The following is a 13,599-nucleotide window of genomic DNA, read 5'->3' as shown; positions in this document are numbered from 1 at the left end:
TTTTCTTTTCTTTCTTCCTTTCTTTTTTTTTTGGTTGGGAGACTTTTGATGACTGTTTCTATTTCTTTAGCAGTTATAGATCTATTTAATTTGCTTATCTTATCTTGATTAAATTTTGTTAAGTGATATTTATCCAGAAAGTTGTCCATTTCCTTTAAATTTTCCTATTTTGTGGAGTACAGGTTTTCGGAATATGACCTGATGATTCTCTGGATTTCTTCCATGTCTGTTGTTATTTCCCCCTTTTTGTTTCTGAATTTGTTAATTTGCATATTCTCTCTTTCTCTCTGCCTTTTGGTTAGTTTGGATGAAGGTTTGTCTATTTTGTTGCTTTTCTTAAAGAACTAACTCTTTGTTTCTGTGATTCTTTGTATTTTTTAGTTGTTGTTGTTTCTCTTTTGTTGATTTCAGCTCTCAATTTGATTCGTCCTCCTGGGTGAGTTTGTTTCTTTTTATTTTAAAGTTTTCAGGTTTTGACCTTGGCCATTCTTACAGGTGTTCTGTTAACTCACTAGTGTGGGATTTTTCCAGTTTCTTTATGTAGGCATTTAGTGCTATGAACTTTCCTCTTAACACTGCTTTCATTGTATCCCATAAATTTGGGTATATTGTGTGGTCATTTTTGTTGAATTTTAGGAAGTCTTTAATTTCTTCCTTTATTTCTTCCTTGACCCATTGGTGATTCAGGAGAGCGTTGTTTAATTTCCATGTGTTTGTGGGCTTTCTGAAATTAGTGTTGCTGTTGAGTTCTTATTTTAAGCCATGGTGATCTGATAAGATACAGCCCCTTTGGATGTCAGTGTGGCAATTTCTCAGAAAATTAGGAAACAACCTTCCTCAAGACCCAGTAATACCACTTTTGGGTATATATCCAAAGGATGCTCAATCGTGCCACAAGGACATGTGCTCAAATATGTTCATAGCACTATTGTTTGTTATAGCCAGAAACTGGAAACAACCTAAAAGCCCCTCGACCAAAGAATAGATAAGGAAAATGTGGTACATTTACACAATGGAGTACTACTACACAGCAGAAAAAAATAATGACATTTTGAAATTTGCAGAAAAATGGATGGAGCTAGAAAACATTATTTTGAGTGAGGTTACCCAGACAGGAAAACAATTATCATATGTACTCACTCATAGGTGGTTTGTAAACATAGAGCAAAGAAAACCAGCCTAAAAACCACAATCCCAGAGAATTTAGACAACATTGAGGACATTAAGAGAGACTTACATAGATCTACATGGGAAGTAGAAAAAAACAAGATCTCCTGAGTAAATTGGGAGCATGAGGACCTTGGGGGGAGGCTGAAGTGGGGAGGGGAGAGGCAGGGAAGGGAACAGGGAAAAATGTATACCTCAATAAAAATCAATAATTAAAAAAAGATACATGGGGTTACTCCGATTTTTTTTTGTAGCTGTTGAGGTTTGCTTTGTTGTAGTATGTGGTCATTTTTTGAGAAGGTTCCATGAGGTGTAGAGAAGAAGGTATATTCTTTTATGTTTGGATCAAATGTTCTATAGATGTCTGTTATGTCCATTTGAGTCATAACACCTGTTAGTTCCCTTATTTCTCTGTTAAGTTTCTAACTGGCAGACCTGTCTAGTGGTGAGAGTGTGGTGTTGAAGTCTCCCACTATTAGTGTGTGGTATTTAAAGTGTGATTTAAGCTTTAGTAGTGTTTCTTTTACATATGAGTGTGCCCTTGTATTTGGGACATAGAGTTCAGTACAGATATTTTTTTCATGATGGATTTTTTTGGTGTATGATAAATATAAAATGTCCTTCTTTGTCTCTTTTGACTGATTTTAGTTCAAAGTCTATGTTGTTAGATATTAGGATAGTTACACCAGCTTTTTTCTTAGGTTCACTTGATTGGGAATTTTTCCCAACCCTTTACTCTGAGACAATGTCTGTCTTTGAGATTGATGTGCATTTCTTGTATGCAGCAGAAGGATGGATTCTGTTTGTATATCCAATATGTTAGCCTGTGTCTTTTTATAGGTGAGTTGAGTCCATTTATATTAAGGGATATTAATGACCAGTTATTACTAGTTCCTGTTATTTTAGTTTTCATTGTTGATAATGTTATTGTGTATCCCTTCTTTGGGATTTGCTGCTGTGAGCTCATCTATTGTCTACAGTTTTTTTGGATGTAGCCAACTTCCTTGGGTTGTAGTTTTCCTTCTAGTGAAGGGCTGGGTTTGTGGCTAGGTATTTGTTAAGTCTGGTTTTGTCATGGAATATCTTGCTTTGTCCATCTATGGTGATTAAAAGTTTTGCTGAGTATAGTAGTCTGGGCTGGCATCCATGGTCTCTTAATGTCTGCATAATGTTTGACCAGGACCTTCTGGCTTTCACTGTTTCCATTGAGAAGTCATGGGTAATTCTGATAGGTCTGCCTTCATATGTTACTTGGCCTTTTTCCTTTGCAGCTGTTAGTATTCTTTCTTTATTCTGTATGCTTAGTGTTTTGATTATTATGTGCTGAGGAGACTTTTTTTTTTGTTCCAGTCTATTTTGTGTTCTGTAAGCTTCTTGTATCTTCCTATGCATATCTTTATTTAGGTTGGGAAAGTTTTCTTCTATGATTTTGTTGAGTATATTTTCTGTGCTTTTGAGCTGAGCTGCTTCTTCTATCCCTATTATACTTAGGTTTGGTTTTTTCATGGTATCTCATGTTTCCTGGATATTTTGTGTTAAGCTTTTATTAGATTTAATGTTTTCTTTGATCAGTGAGTCTATTTCCCCTATTGTGTCTTCAATGCTGAGATTCTATCTTCCATCTTGTATTCTGTTCTTTATGCTTCCATTTGTGGTTCCTGATCATTTTCCCATATTTTCCATTTCCAGAATTCCTTCAGTTTGTGTTTTCTTTATTGTCTCTATTTCAGTTTTCAAGTCTTGAATTGTTTTTTTCATCTGTTAGATTGCCTTTTCATGGTTTTCTTTAACGGATTTGTTGATTTATTTCATTTTTTGTTTGTTTGTTTGTCTTTTCCTCCATTTCTTTGAAAGAATTTTCCATTTCCTCTTTAAGGGCCTTGAACAGTCTCCTAAAGTTATTTTTTTTTAAGTCATGTTCTTCTGCCTTATCTGTATTTGGGTGTTCAAGACTTGCTGTTTTAGAGTCACTAGTTTTTGTTAGTGTCATGTTGCTCTTTGTGCTGTTGGGTGTGTTCTTACCATCTCTACACATCTTTTTCTCTGATTGATGTAGTTGGGGTCGTGTTTCTGGTGATCACTCTTCCAGGGGTCAGTGTCTCCAAGCTTCAGATGGTTGCTCCTTGTGGTGGAGTCAGGGTCATGGTTCCTGTCACCCTGAGATCACTTGGCATTCCTGGAGTTTGTTTGGCGTTCCCAGAGGTCTCTCTGCAATCCCAGAGGTCTGCTCCTATGGAGGTTGCTTTCTTGGGCCTGCTCCAGCAGAGGTCACTGTACTTGGGCCTGCTCTGATGAAGGCCATTAGCTTGGGCCTGCTCCAGTGGAGGCTGCTCACTCCAGCCTGGCCCCATGAAGGTCGCTGGCCTGGGCCTGGTCCCACAAAGGTTACTTGCTAGGGCCTGTTCCCAAGGAGGTCCCTGGTTCAGGCCTGCTCCCTCTCTCATTTCTGCTCCTATGGAGGTCGCTGGTTCCCATTACTGTTATGTAAAACTTATCTCTTGAACATCTTCCTCCTGTCCTTTGACTGGCATTTCCTAGGTGCCCCCATTCCCAGTAGTGTTAACCATCTTACTCCCTATTTCTATGGCTTTGACTTTCCAAATATTTCACACATAGGGGAGGTCATGCTGTTTTCACCTTCCTATACTTGGCGTCTACTAATCAAAATACTGGTTTTCAGGTTCATTCAAGATTGTTTCTTAAGTCGGAAGTTAGGTTCAACTGCAGCAGGGTAAATGGGGGGGGGCAATCCTACCTGAAAGCCACTGATGAGCTACATGGCCCTGGCCAAATCTTCACAGGCACAAGGGAATGGCTTGTTTTATGACTTCCCCCATTTATAAGCCCAAGTCTCTTAGTTAAGTTCAGTCTGCAGTCTACAGAAGCAGCCCCTCCCAGAGGATGAACCAGGCCTGAAAAACTACTATTCTTGTGGGCTATTTTCAGTTCCCCAGTGTACTGGCCAGCTCCTACCCAGGCTTAATTTGCACTGCTAATCTGTTATGTCTTTCTTGGTAATTTAGCACTTTCAGACAGTTATGGTTAGATTCTGTTTATTTTTCTAAACCTCATGAAAACCCCATAATACAGCAAGAGAGAGAGCAAGAGAGAAGAGGGATGGGAGGGGAGGGGAGCTTTTCTAGAAATATAAACTCAAGACTTAAATGCTCTTCCCCATCTGCAGGACAGCTGTTGTTGAGCCCCATCCAATCCCAAAGTTCCAGCATTCTGTTTCAAGGCTCTCTTTCTGGCTCCTACCATCACTCTTTGAGAGTATGTAGCCTTGAGATCAAGGCATGGAGAGCTGCCAGTTACAGCCACCTGACATGAATCCTCATTGTCTGTCCTTACCATGGGGCCTAGATGTGGGCCATTCCTTCTCTTTACCTTGGATAATTATCATGGGAAGTGAGAGGCAGAAGAGAACTCACTGGGTGACATATTAAGAGGAGTTGGGGCGTTCACGGGCAACCACTAACCCTATATTTTTGTTCAACCCTTTGATCCCTGGGTCCTTGGAAGACTTCCTTTTCTGTAGGAGATGGCAATGTGTCTCTTTGCCCAGCTCTAGATGGAGTGGTGAGAAAAAAACAGGTGTCAGTGAACGTCTGGTAGTTTAGAAAACTGCCCAAGGTTTGAGCAAGAAGGTGGAAGAAAAAGTCAACGTCTTGGCGCACCTGTGCCCTCATGTCTTTTGAGAAGAAGAAAGTGAGCCCGGAAGAAGCCTAAAAGATGTTCGAAGATGAAAGGTTAATTGTTGACATCCAATTCAACCTTTTAATCTTTCAGTGGGTGACACAGAAAACAAGATGGTATTTACCTTCTTGATAGCAGAGGACTACCTATCTTGGCTCTTTAATATATTTTAATTTTATTTCATTGTTAATTATGTGCATGTATGTGTATCTGTATGTGGGATTGTGCACATGAGTGCTGATGTCCTTGGAGACCATTGTCATCAGATCCTCTGGAACTGGAGTCACAGGTCATTGTGTGCTGTCTCTTGTGGTTACTGGTAATTGATCTTGGTCCTCTGCAAGAACAGTAAGCGTGTTTAACTGCTGAGCTATCTCTCTAGCCCTCAGATTCTTTATTTTTTTTCTACATTTAATGTTATTAACTCTTTCACACTCACCTTAAACTCATTAACTCAGGGGGAGCACCCATTACCTAGCTTGTTCTGGGAACTAAGGAAGCCATCTAAACAAACCCAGAGCCCAGTGTCATTTTGGCATTTTCCTAGTGACCTCAAGCTGTCCCTCACTTAAACAGGAAGGGTGAATGAAGACAGCAAAGCCACACCATGCCCTGGGATAGCCCCATGTGAAACTGGGCCCGAGTTGTTATCTGGGTGCCCAGTCTTGCCTTCCCAGTAGTCTGTAGTCTTAACAATTTACGTAGACTTTAGCAGAAGTTTTCAGAACTTGTGTGATGATCTGGGACTAGAAAATGAACACACATTTCACTCCTTTTATTACAACTTGGGTGTCCCAAATGGGGCCCATCAATTCCAAATCCCAGTCTAGGATTTTCTAATGGAGTGTGTAGTTAGAGGAAAATTTAATCCACATGTATCTGACTCACCAATCTCTAAATCATTTTGAAGTTTCATTCTGGGAATGAGTTGATATGTACTCTGTATTTTTTGTTTTGTTTTGTTTTAACATTTAGATGGCTGCATCAGCCAAGGCTTGATAAGTAACAACCCTGAGAGAGAAGAGGAAGTTTCAAGTACAGGCCTGACCTGCAGGCCCCTCCCTAGGCCTTCCTGGGGTCAGGAAGCCTGCCAGAACCTACACATGCAAATCTCTCCCTCCCCCAGCTTCTTTTGCTTTTACTCCTGGGAGACTGAGCCCTGATGAGGAAAATAACCCTGCCTAAAAGTTGGTGATACCACAGAATTTTGACATCTGTTCTTTATTGGTGTCTCAAGGAGATAGAGTGAGTCTAGCGTGTGATTCCTGTTTGTCACCCAAGGCTAGTCTATTGTTACACCAGAGCCTCTGCCTTCTTCCTGTTGCTCCCTCATACGAGGCACTCCCAAGATAGTGGTGCCCTAATAGTTCTCCAGAAAAATTTCAGCCTCTCGGCATTTTCTGGTGGAGCCAAATCTAAGGAATGCCATTTCAGGCAGAGGTAATACACTGTGCTATCCTACCTGGGGGCACCTGCTCTGCTTTTGTTTGTTCTGTTTTCTAAACCAGACTCCATTTCTTCTTAGCATATATATATATTGACGAGTTTTTCCAACTAAAAACCATCAAACTTCGTTTCCACTCCAGTCAGTTTACCTCTGGGCCAAGTTTCTTTCTCAGAGGATTAACCCGCATTGTCTCCTTTCATCTTGTAACCCTCACAGTGGTTTGGCATGGGTTGGCACCGCCAACAGCTGAAGTTACCAGGGAACAAATGGCTTAGCTTTCTTAGGTCTTCGTAGTAATCCATGGCATTCAATCCTGTTGGCTTTCCTTCTATCCTGATGGGATACCTTTTCTGGACTGTTTCCCCCTGCTACTTTGGAGGATTCTTTTCAGTCTTCTATGCCTCCCCATCTCTATTAGATCCACACACATTGGTTGGAATGTCTGATAGCTAACCCTGACTTTCCCACACTATTTTCTTTTGTCACATGACACATTTCCTTCTGTCTCAACTATACCCTCAAGTCTGTAAACCCAGACCTACACTCCTAGTCAGTGTCTCTCCTGACATCCAGCTTTAACAGGACTCATGGAGGCAGGACCCCTTCCTCTGTCTAAACTCACTCACATTAGCATATATGCTTCCATACATGTTCTGTGAAGATCTCATCTGAGAGAAGGGTATCAATATTTCCCCAGGCTCTCTCTACCCTTCCCCCAGTATTCAGTCATTCACCCTGTCTTGCTTGCTTGACTACTGAAGCATCCATCTGCTCTGCCCAGCCCTGACCCTGTCTCCTTCTTCAGCTTCTTGTTCTTGCCATAGCTCTTCTCTCTCGCCTGGTTTCCCTTTCCAGTCCATTCTATGTATAGCATCCAGAGTGATAGTTCTCTAACACAAAACTCTCCCCTTGTTCCCTTACTTAAAATAATTCAGTGGCTTCTCATCACTCCCAGGAAAGAGGAAAATTCTTCAACAACACCAGATAAAAATCCTTTCTGGCTCTGTCCCCATCTGATCTCTATGTGTGCTTTTAAAGAGTTATGGTTCTTTTTGTACATTTGTTTACATAAGATATAGAGTAAATACCTCACAATGACCATCTGCATGCTACGGAGCCAGTGAAGCCAGCAGCTGCTCGGTCCAAGAAGTCGGAAGCCTCAGAACAAGAGTGACCAGTGATACTGGCCAAGGCCAACGCTGGATGTTTAGAAGCCCTTGGAGAGTTGCTGATGGGGGTCCATGTTCAGACTGAAGGAGTTAGAGTCTGATTGACGCAGGAGGTGGCAGTGATAATACATGCATCCTCTCAAGAAGATTTGAGTTTGAATATGCTGATCGGCTTTCTCCTGTTAGTTTACTTTATCCTGGGACAGCCTATGGTTGGTGCCACCTTCCACATTCAGGATGGGTCCTCCCACGTACGGTCATCTCTGGAAGCATCTGCAGAGACACACAGGGAAGTGTGCTTTGATGATTTTGTTGAGCATCTTTCAAGACAGTCAAGTTGACAGTTGTTACAATTTGCCCGTAGCGCCATCAGTTTCTTCCTCCAAGCCTCCTATCTACGTTCAACCGCTCTGCAAGTTCATCATTTGACTCCGAGCTGGTTCTCATGGCTCTTTGTCTTTGTTTCCACTTCTTGACTGGTCTACCAGAAAAACTCCATTTTTTTTCCAGGCATTTCCTCCTGGAAGCAGTACCTGATTTCTCAAGACAAGCTAGCCGAAGCTCTCTCCCACCTCCCCTACTCTGCTCCATACTATGGAAATATCATAGTTTATTATAGCTGTTCATTTGAAGCAGAAACCTCTGCCCAACCTTAAGGTCTAAACTCCTTGAGAGTAGTGCTCATCATTTCAACTCCAACACAAAGCGTAGGGCGTGGCCTAGACTAGACAGTCCATTACTATTTCATTGGTAATAATGCCCAATTTTCATTGTACACTTCCCTTAAGGCCAGGCCAAATGCTAAGTACTTCAGCATCTATGATGCCATTTACTTCACACAACCACAATTACCCTATTAGCTAAGTGTCATTATTCCTATAATGAAGATGAGAAGACTGAGGCCGAGAGAGGGTAGGTAGCTTCCCTCCCCCACCCCACCCCCCCAAGATTTGGTTTCTCTGTGTAGCCCTGGCTGTCTTAGAGCTCACTCTGAACACCAGACTGGTTTCGAACTCACAGAGATCTACCTGCCTCTGCACTCTACTCCCGAGTGCTGGGAAGGTGCCCCATGGCACAGAAAGGCTGTAAATCATAAACTGTGAGGATGTTTAGCATTTTCAGTCACTTGCTCTGCTATGGCTTTGGAATAGGGGTTTCTAGGTGAAGGCTGCAGGGGCTGCCTTAGACGTTGTCTCCACAGTCCAGTCCATACAGTACTCCCATGGACCTTTACCCATCAACTCAGACCTGGAGACGGGATCTAGGTGAAGCGCCAGCATTCTCAGTTCAGCGGGTCTTCAGCTTCTCATCAAAGCAGCTCCTCAGATCTGCGACCCGGCTCCTGGCCGTGAATACTGTGTGAGCGATCCCTACCCAGGTAGAACTGTAATAAGCGGTACTCTCTCATGATTGTTTTTCTTTCCACACTTGGTTGACCAGCAGTGGATTGGATCTCCAGCCCCAGGGAGCAGGCCTGGTCTACGGATCAGTTCAGAGCTGAGCTGACTTCTGTGGACCCAGTGTCTTGGCATGGTGGCGTCTTGCGAGTGTACACCCTGATACTTGCTAACACCAAACGCAGCTCACATGCCGTGCAGCCGGAAGTGACAGAGAAGCAAAGCAACCTCAGCAGAGGTCCACAGCTCACTTAGGAAGAAGAGAGAAACTGAAGAGTTCAAGGTTAAAGAGCCCTACGTCTCGTCACCTCTCACACCTGTCCCATCCTTTGAATGACAGGCCAGATTTCCAACTCAGTGTCCGGCCTGCTTGGAGTACTATCTGTGTGGCCACTGTTAGATGTTTTTATCCTGGCAAAGGTCCAATGAAAGTAAAAACGACACTTCATTGACTAATAGAAAGATGGCACTCTGCTCTTATTTTTATATTAAAGATCACCTGTATTTGACTACAGTCCTGTCCTTTTTGGTCCCCAGGTTCCGCGTCCAAAGCTTCACCAACTTCAGATGGAAACTGTATTAGTACTGAATGTGAACATACTTTGTTTTTTTCTTGTCACTATTCCATAAATAATATAGTACAACAATTATTTATCTGGCATTTGCATCTCATTAGGTGATTAAAAGTAATTTAGAAATGATTTAAAGGGTATGGGAGGATGTGCATAGTTTGTATGCAAATGCCACTCCAATTTTCTTAAATGACTTAAGCACCTGCAGAGTTTGGGATCTGTCTGGTGCCTGGAACCACTCCCTTATGGGTGGTAAGGATAGACTATATTATATTAATATGTTATCCTTAATAAATAAGACTCGGACTGCAGAAATATGCAGAGGTCAGATTAATTCAGACCGTAAAACTATTTTAAATGGAAATGCCTCAGTTTTGCAAATTATTTTATTATAATGATTTTGCTACTTACAGAATTGTTTCAGCTTGGAAAATCTGTTTTTCTCCTTCAACAAAAGGGGTGTGTGAGCTCACTATGCCATACCTGTCAATCACTGTGAGGGTGACAGGGCCATGCTGGAGATATAATAATATGCATTATTTTACTGCCCTTGACAGTGACCACAAAAGATGGGCATTTTTTTTTCCACTTTGGAGACAGAAACAAGCAAATCACCAGAGCCACAACTCTTAACAGAAAGGCTCAGCACTGAAACCAGATATGGCTGGTGTCAAGGCTTGCACACCACTCTGCCCAGCACTGGCCTGTCTGGTCAGTAAACATTCCACTTGTCTTCCTCTGTGCTCTGGCCTTCAACACCGGATTAAACACCACCACGGCTCCACCTCAGTGATCCCTGTATCACTATACAATTGTGGGCTCAGCCTCCAGGGGCTCTGCCTTACCATGAACGCCTTTCTAGTTACCCCGTAGTGGAGGTTCTCAGTAGCTGGCATTCCCAGCTAACTTGTGGGTGGGAGGCTACTGGCCCTTAGTTGGTGAATTGGATGTCCCAAGGAGCCACCCCTTTCCACGGAGATGACAAAAGCAGATCCTGGGAAAGTCCCGATGCCAGTGGTGACTTGTTGAGAATGTCACTCCAGTGCTGAGTAGAAGACTTAGCTACCATCATTCAGGAATCTGCCACTTGCAGTCCATGGATGCTGAGAGAGGAACTCTGCTTTGGCCATACGGCTGCTAGTCGTTGTGGTTAGCCCACACCCATACACACACAAGTAGCACTCACTGGAGTTGGGAAAATATAGTAAACAATGAGAAGAGGAGGACATAAAGTTCAGAGGGTGTGGCGCACCAGGGGCCATGCGAGGGGGGTCATGGCGGATGTATATGATTAGAATACATTGCACGGATGTGTGGAGTTTTCACAGAATAAATAAAAACACTTTAAAGACCTTATTCAGCTTTTATTTGTGTGCATGTGCGTGCATGTGCGTGCATGTGTGCTTGTGTGAGGTGTGCAGGCGTGAGAATGGTTGTAAGCTGCCTCAGGTGAGGGTTGGGAACCGAACCTGGGTCCTCTGCAAGAGCGAGAAGTGCAATGAGCCATCTCTTCAGTCCTGAAAAAAAAATCCTATGTAAATATAAACATGCATCTTCTATATTGATGAATCACCTTCTCTTTCTCTGATCCCAGCCCCAAAGAGACACAGGTAGAGAAATGATCCAAAGGCCGGAAGGGAGGTTTTTAATTCCAGGCACTGTAGAGTTTGTCCTTTAAAAGTTGTTTTGGGAAAGCCGCCTTTCTGCCAGGATTTCTACTACTCGGACCAGTTGTGCATCATCTCAAGCCCCCTGATTTATGCAGTGTTCCAAAGGTCTTACTCTGGTACTCTCTTCAGAATGAATGGTTCTTGGAAGAGGGCTGTGTCATTCTGTAGGCCCATGGACTCCCTCTGGTAGCAAACCTGGGTCTGAGGCCTTATTCTGCACCTGAAGCGCCAGGTGGTCAAACCACCCTGGAGGAAAGTCACAGTCTCAGTCACAGCTGGGACTGGAGGGAAATGAAGGGCTGTGTGGGGGCAGGGAGCAGGCGTGGGTTCCAGCTAAGAACATGAGCAAGTGTGTCTGAGCGTGTGTGAGTGAGCGTGCAGGGCCAGTGTTTATTTATTCTGGGAGAGGTTGCTAAGTTGGAGGTGTTTGCCAACAGAGTGCAGTCTGAGTGCCTTTTGCTTACCCAGAGGAGTGCAGAGAGGGAGAGAGGAGCGTAAGCCGTGGTTGTCTTGGGGACAGCATGCATGACAGTTGCTGGGGGCCACTCTCGGTTTGATCTTGAGCTTCTGGATGGAGTCTCTGGCTCCCCCTCGTCACTTACCAACTGCTCTGCTCCTGGGATTCCTGTCACAGAGGGTGGAACTGCTTAGTCTCCGCAGGTGGCTGCCCTGTCTTCCCTTCTTGGGGACTGTCTGGCTGCTAAGTTTCTCTGGTTTCCACTCACCCAGAGCCTGGCAGCCAAGTTCCTCGGCCTCACTGGGCTTTCCATTCCCTAACTACAGACTAAAGTTATTTTAATGTTTCCCTGGCTACACAGTGTCAAGACAGAGCGTAGGCTGTAGGTCCATGACAGAGCCTTGCCTACCATTCCTCAGAGCCCAGGCTTAACCTTCAGTCCTGGAGGAAAGAAACAAAGAAAGAAAAAAGGTGACGGAAGCTAGATATTAGCTTCTCTGCATCCCACGGGACCTGCCAGTGCAGATCCTGCTTTCATCTGGGTCCCCTTCCACACTGGGCCCCAAAGCACTTCCACCCCTTGGCTCGGGCTCAGCCTTTCTAATTGGTGATCTGGTTTTGTTTTTTTTTTAAGACTTAACCCACCCCACGATCTTTGTAATTTGTCATTCAAGTTATAGATCTGCAGTATATTCCCTATTGCCAGGAGAGAGGAACAGAAGGAGGAAAAGAGAGAGAGAGAGAGAGAGAGAGAGAGAGAGAGAGAGAGAGAGAGAGAGAACAACCAGTAAGAGGCTCTCTTTCTCTTGTCTATAACCAGTTTCAGGCCAGGGACTGGGACAGGCTGAGTTTCAAAGTCAGTCCCTCTCAGCTGGGTGGGCCAGGGACTCCCCCAAAGGTCTCTACCTCCCTCCCCCTTTCCTAAGGCCCCAGCCACATGCCTGCAAGTCTCTGAGGGAGCACTGGCTCCCAGACACAGGCTGGCTGGCAGCCAAGGGTGGTGTTCTGGCTCCAGGATCAGCCAGATGGGGTGGCAGGAGGGCTCTGTTAATCCCCCAGGAGAAAGCTCCTTGGCACACAGAAAAAAAAAAAAAAAAAGAAGGCTGCCAGCACTGTGCTCCTACCCTGGAGTCATGGAACACCATACCCCAGAGTTCCGGGCAGGCTTTTTGCCTCTGCATTCTGCCTTACTCTTCGGGGAGCATGGGCTAGGGGCCCAGCTGGGCACATGGAGGTAGAGAAGGGAGACTGAGTTCCACTTCTTAGGCTAAGTCTCTTATGTTATCTTTTGTCTTTTCTTACTCCTTTTAGAACCAGGGCATTATGAAGCCAGGGCGGGGGTGGGAGCTGATGGGCATTTTGACCCCTACAGACTCCAGACTTCTCTAGCTTTGATTAGCCTGTAGATGTTTGGAGAAAGAGCTGGGGTCGCCGGGCTCCAGGCTACCAGTTCCATCTCCTCTCACCCCACCACGCCATCACCTACCTGCTCAAGGCACACACATGTGATACTCATACACACATACACAGCCAGCCTTCTGCCTCCGAGGCTGCCTCTTTGGGTGCCATATAGAACTAGATGGGAAAATGCTGGAAAAATTACCCCAAGGCCAAAGGGAATCTGTGGAAAAACCCGGAGGAGAGCGAAAGCAGATCTAGAGAAGGCAGCCAGCGAGGGAGGTGGTGCTCCGCCCACTAGACCTCCCTCTGGCCTCCTTGGAGCCAGGGATGGCTGAGGGGCTCAGACCCAGCCTTGGCCTGTGTTTTCCTCTGCATGCCTCTCTGGCATGTCACTTGCAAGGGGCTGCCAGCTCCCACTTCTCCAGGGGTCTTACTCTGATTCCAGGTCTGGTAAATAAGATTCCTGACCCCAAGCCAATCCCTCCCCATGTTTGGCTGTCACCAGTGTGTTAAGCATCAAGCATTGAGCCATTTCTTTTTTTTTTTCCTCATTTCTTTATTCCCCATACCTATCCCTGCCCGCCTTGCCCTCACCGTCATCCATCACTGTGTGGTAGCGAAGA

The 13,599-nt window shown here is 44.4% G+C and overlaps 2 long non-coding RNA genes across 4 annotated transcripts in view; one reads left to right on the top strand and one right to left on the bottom strand.

Annotated features, from left to right (window-relative positions):
* Positions 1 to 10,797, top strand: part of LOC126487336 (uncharacterized) — a 36,307-nt gene extending 25,510 nt beyond the window's left edge. The window contains exon 3 of the long non-coding RNA XR_007588342.1: positions 7,384 to 10,797. This is a non-coding gene — a long non-coding RNA (uncharacterized lncRNA). The remainder of the gene's footprint in view (positions 1 to 7,383) is intronic.
* A 4-nt stretch (positions 10,798 to 10,801) lies between these two features.
* Positions 10,802 to 13,191, bottom strand: LOC126487334 (uncharacterized). Of its 3 annotated transcripts, XR_007588339.1 has the most exons (4): positions 13,062 to 13,166; positions 11,844 to 12,016; positions 11,583 to 11,743; positions 10,821 to 10,965 (listed from the first exon to the last, which is right to left on the bottom strand). It is a non-coding gene; the product is annotated as an uncharacterized lncRNA (long non-coding RNA). The 3 variants fall into 3 exon arrangements; XR_007588340.1 differs by lacking the exon at positions 11,844 to 12,016 and having other exon boundaries at positions 10,802 to 10,965; positions 13,062 to 13,191; XR_007588338.1 differs by having other exon boundaries at positions 11,583 to 12,016.
* Positions 13,192 to 13,599: the final 408 nt, after the last annotated feature.

The sequence above is a fragment of the Alexandromys fortis genome, unplaced genomic scaffold (assembly GCF_014885135.2).
Source record: "Alexandromys fortis isolate MF-2015 unplaced genomic scaffold, M_Fortis_MF-2015_v1.1 scaffold_168, whole genome shotgun sequence".
In the NCBI taxonomy this organism is placed as follows: domain Eukaryota; kingdom Metazoa; phylum Chordata; class Mammalia; order Rodentia; family Cricetidae; genus Alexandromys; species Alexandromys fortis.
Note: the sequence above shows the minus strand (reverse complement) of the source record. Positions and strands in the feature narration are given on the sequence as shown.